Source organism: Manis javanica, chromosome 3 (assembly GCF_040802235.1).
Source record: "Manis javanica isolate MJ-LG chromosome 3, MJ_LKY, whole genome shotgun sequence".
Lineage (NCBI taxonomy): Eukaryota > Metazoa > Chordata > Mammalia > Pholidota > Manidae > Manis > Manis javanica.
In genome coordinates, this window is record NC_133158.1 from 80,637,280 (window position 1) to 80,642,840 (window position 5,561).

The following is a 5,561-nucleotide window of genomic DNA, read 5'->3' on the forward strand; positions in this document are numbered from 1 at the left end:
CCTAACAAGAGAAGTAATAATGTCAGAGAGAGAGAAAAACCCTTTATTTAATTAGTATATTCAGGAATTACACTATCATTAATCATGGACAAGTAATCAGACTACATAGAAATGTTCAAATGTATAGTGGTTTTATTTAAATGGCATCATTTTCAACTGCAGATGGATAAGTCGCCAGTATACAGATATCCTATTTCAGGGAACTTGAAAGTAAATTGACTAAGGCTAGTGATGAAAAATGTTCTTGGTTAGAGAATACATATTCTGCATGAATTAATAGTCAAACATAATCCAAATAAACTCAACATTATAAGGGGCAACCTTTATATATAACAATTCTATTCTAGTATTATTTGAATTATTGCAAGTTGTTACATATCACACTTTGAAGAAATTAGTGACTAGTGTAACTAATTTCACCCTGACACAATTTTTTACCTCAAGAGTACTTATCCAGTTAACTGCTCAGGTAACCAAAAAGCTTATATTTTGAAGTACATTCTAGCAGACTCTCTCCTTTCTGAACTTATTTGAACCATATACCATCGTGTTTAGTAATTCAATATTTTATGGGCAAAGTGGTCATTTTCCACTCTCTCAGTACTCCCTGAATTTTAAAAAAGTTTTATCATGTTAAAATCAATTTCCACAGGAGATACTTGTTTCATAACATTTTGAAATTTGCTTCATAGTTTTTGTCATAACACTTATTACTTGCTTATTTCTTAGACTATGAATAAAAGGGTTTAATAAAGGAATCACTATAGTGTAAAAAACAGCAATGGCATATCTTTATCTCCTTCTTTAATTGAATTTGGTCGGACATACATGGAGAGAAGAGAACCATAGAATATTGAGGCAGAGAGAAAGTGGGATGCACAAGTAGATAAGGCTTTGCCTCTCCCCCCTTTGGATTTCATTTGGAAGATCTTGGAAAGGATACAGAGATAAGAGATTACAATTATGATGAAAGAGAAGACTGAAACTGACCCTGCAAGGATAAATAGCATCAATTCATTGATGAAAGGATCAACACAAGGGAGTCTGATTAATGGAAGAACATCACAAAAGAAGTGATTGATTTGGTGAGACCCACAGAAAGTTAACCTAAACAGAAACCCTACATGAATCATGGAATGCAGGTTTCCAGCTATGTAGGCCCCTGTTATCATCTGAATGCAGAGTGTGTTTGACATCATGGTGTGGTACTGCAGTGGCCTACATAAGGCCACGTAGCGGTCATAGGCCATTGCAGCCAGGAGAAAGCAATCTGCGGTTTCAGCAAGGCAGAGAAAGTAAAACTGTGCCATGCATTCCTTGAGGGAAATCATTCTGTCCTTAGAAAGGAAGTTCTCTAACAACTTTGGGGTAATCGCAGAGGAACAACAGGAATCCACCAGTGCAAGGTTACGTAGAAAGATGTACATTGGCATGTGAAGACAACGCTCCATGTAAATCAATGCCACCAGGCCAAGATTCCCCACCATGGTGATCAGATAGATGGTAAGGAACACCACGAAGAGAATGCTCTTTAGCTCTGGGTAAATCCTCTGAGGATAAAGTTATTTGTCAAGGAGTGGTTTACCTCAATCATATCCACCGTGTCTGTTGAGATAGGAACCATGAGATAAAAGATGCTAAGTCAGAGAGTGTATAATTTCCCTTCAAAAAATTCTTTTTATAACAGGGAAAGGAGCTTCTTCTTCAAGCTTCCTCTACTGTCTCTGGGATCCAGGCACACAGATGTCTGGAGGACATTTGTTGCCCTAATATACCTGCTTTATGACCTCAACTTGACAATCGTGATTCACCAGACTAGTTTGATATTTCCAGGAATTTATTTCCAGGAAAAATGTTTACGGTTGAAAAGGACTGTCTCTATTCATTTATGCGAGAAGAGTTTACATATCTAGGGTACCTGTATTTGATTGAGTGTTCCCAGATAATATCTGTCACTTTTTATATTCAAGAACCTCAAGATTAATTAAAAATTAATTTTCCTGTATATATATATTTTTTAACTGAGCAAAATACTCATCTATCCTCTGAGTAGATATTTGAAAGTAGCATACAATTGGCATCTTAAATGTATACCTTAGAAATTGAATGAAGATCATGCAGGATTTAGAAGAAGATTATCATCTTGGAAAGCTAAGAAAATAAATCCCATAGGTTATTACCTCTCTCATTCCTTTTCCCAGGATCATGCCCAAATCCATAAACAATACGTCCATGCCATTATAACTGTTGATTATTGCTCAGATACATAAATCCTTTCCTCCTTTATGTAATACATTCTTTAATATATAATGCTACTAATGAAGCTTAAAGTAAATGCCCCAAAATATACTATTTCCACTCTCTGAAATGTCAAGAATGTTTCCTATTCTCTGCACAATCTAGAATTGTTTGTCTATAACCTACAATCTACATTTAAAATATATATATATATATATGGATAATTGCCTTATTAGAATTGTAGGAATTATGAGGTTAGGTGTGACTTATACTTCTAATAAGATGTATAATATGAAATAGGGAAAAACCAGTATTGATTCCAATCTTAGTTCCACTATGAAGACCTGGGGCAAGTGAAAGTTTTAGTTACCAATGATCAGTTACCAACGTACCAATGATCCTTAGTGACCTCTTTGGTTTCTGTAAATTGAAACTATTATGAATAGTCTATAGGAAAATTATTAAAACGTCATCATTTAAAAAATTTAAGTACTTTTTGTATTTGAATTAACTTATCTAATATTTTTGTTTCCTAATAACATTATGTAAGATTTTCTGAACTCTATCAGAGTAAATTGAAAGCCAATAAATGTAAGCCTGCCCTGCCCCTGTACACTTTAGTTGTTTAACCCTTATAGAAAGGAAAACCCTTTTTTTCTTAAAATTATTTTGAGAACAAATTTTGTTTTCCTTTAAAATGCTGTCTTTTATCATTAGTGATTCACTAGAACATAATGACTAATGTTTCTATCACTATAAGTTCTATGATCAAAATAGATTATTTTCCCAGTAATGAAAACATCAGAAAATTTTATTGCTTTGTTTTACAATATTATATATATCACTGAATTTTTCAACTAAGAAATAACATTCAGTGTAATTATAAATACGTATGAATTATAAAACAGCATTACCTTCTGTCTTTACCTGTGTATTTTAAAGTGCTGCTTTATAAGCAGAGAGGTCAGTGTGAAATTGCAGTACACTTTCTCGTCCTAGTTTCCCCATTCCTTCAGTTATGAAAAGAGATTTTGTAAAGAAAAAAACGTCATTTTTCTTAACAGTCTTAGGTTTCATAGAATTTCTAAGTATAAACATTGGCCTCTAAAACATGTGGGATTAAAAGAATGAAAATCTGGGAGGCTACTAGTAGGTCAGGTATTTTCCTTACAATATTTTCCTTACAATACAAAGTTAAAATTTTCTATTAAATGCTAAAGCGATTTCCTCATACTTTCGCCAGTGTATTTCTGTAGGACTATTTGGTCACCAAAACATATATAGCCTATGTGACATTAATTGAAGATGACCTTTGAGAAAATGATGTTAAAGCAAATTCATTAAAGTTATTAAGGTAATTTGGTGATCATTTTGCTGCTTCTGATGTAACATCTCCTTTTACAATTTTGTTCCTTATTCTGTGCATAAAGTTTAAATTGAGTTTAAAAAGTCTCTGGTTGATTAGACCTCCTACTGGAGGAATTAATATGTTTTGAGAATTAAAGTCATTTATAAAAGAGGATTAGGATTTGGAGAGAAGACTAATAAACTGAAGTAGGTTCAGTCAAGGCCATCAACTTCACTCTGTGAATTGATTTTGTCTCCACATCCTGAAAAACCTTTGTTGGAAACTTTGATAATATTATTTGCTGAGATTATTCTTTCTTTTCACTTCAGCCCAGATGAGTTTCTTTTTAAAATACTCTTTATTCCCTTTATTTCACTAGTCAATCTCAATATATTGTAGAGTTATTTGTTAGTTCTTTATAAACAGTCACTCCCTCCCACCACCACCATAAATAATAGGCTTAAAAGGGAAGGAATTTCCCTGTTGTATCTTTCCTGTAGTTTCAGCACCATGAACAGTGCCTGGCATGCTGTTATGCTACAAATATTTGTCAAAATAATGAAAAACATATATACTCCCTAGCTCAAGAATTTGTAATAACTTCTCATTAGTGTTCAAACCAAATCCATTTCCTTAGTTTGGTATACCAGATGCTCCACAGTCTTCTCTGTATATTACCTACCACCTTGCTTTCTTCCTGTCCCATCAGGACACTTCTAGGTGCACCGTTCCTCTGCACATTTGCTTCAGTTAATTTGATTATAATGTTTCCTCATGTAACACCCCTTCTTCTCCACCTCCTTCCATTCCAATCCTACTCATCATTGAGCTCAAGTCTGATATCCTCAGTGAGAACTTCCCTAGGTCTTTTAAACAGGATTGTGCCTTTTCCTTATTTAAATGATACTTACTTGATTTCTGAACATATTTGCCACTTTATGGAGTGTGACTTACATGTCTCTTGATTGTAAAACTCTTAACTGAATATGCATAAGTCACTGATCATGACATGCATCTTTTGAACACCTAAAAAACAAACAAGCTAGATCCTCTATACATGCTATATTGATTACTAAAACTTCTGTTCTTTTTAATCTTTACTAAGTACTTATAATGAATCTATGGAAAAGACAATGGGCAGAGTGCATCCATAATGTAACATGGTGACAATAAGAAATACTTATTTTTTACAATGTCTCCCAACAAGAGGCTCATAATCTACTGGGAAAGATGCTTACATTGCTCACTAGCTTGCAGTTTAGCCTGTGATATAAAAAAGTATAAACATGTTTATATGAAAGAATAGTGAAGGGAATGAATGGTGACCTGGAGAAAAAAAGATTTCTTAAAGGAAGTGTGATTTCAGATGAACCTTTGGAGGATGAATTGGATTAAAGTGAATTGCATTAGGAAAAGAAGCAGCCTGATGGAAGTGTCTGATAGAAGTCTGGTGCTTGAAAGAGCAAGACCTAATTTAAAAAATGAATAGTAAAGTATGTTGGCTGAAGCTTAGTAGTACATGATATAGGAGACACTTATAGGCACTATAAGGGGAATGGGGAGTAGATTGGTAATTGTTCTATTCCTCCCCTTTTATTTTTCTCCTCCTGCCAGTTCCTTGTTCCCCTTTCTCAGTAAGGTCTCAACCAACTCTAAATGCCACTCCAAAGAACATCTATCTTTCTTTCCAGTGTGTAGTATTTGGTATAGAAAGTCTTCACTTCTTTCATAATACTCAGTGCTCTTACCTTCCTAAATGTCCCAGCTAAGTATTTTGTGCTGGGTCATGTTGTTCTCTTTGCCCTTTATGACACTTGTGTTTCCCTTGAATCTATACTTGGAAACCCTGTTCATTCACTCTAGAATTTTCCCCAGATTATCTCATCTACTTTTGTTCTCAACTGTCTTTCGTCTTCTGGTCTCTTCAGTAGAGGAGAAATTCCAAGCAAATTTTGGTTTACATTCATATCAGTTA

General features: G+C 34.1%; 1 pseudogene; it reads right to left on the bottom strand.

The window, feature by feature from the left end:
* Positions 1-433: 433 nt before the first annotated feature.
* On the bottom strand, positions 434-1,594 carry LOC108384126 (olfactory receptor 5K3-like; annotated as a pseudogene).
* Positions 1,595-5,561: the final 3,967 nt, after the last annotated feature.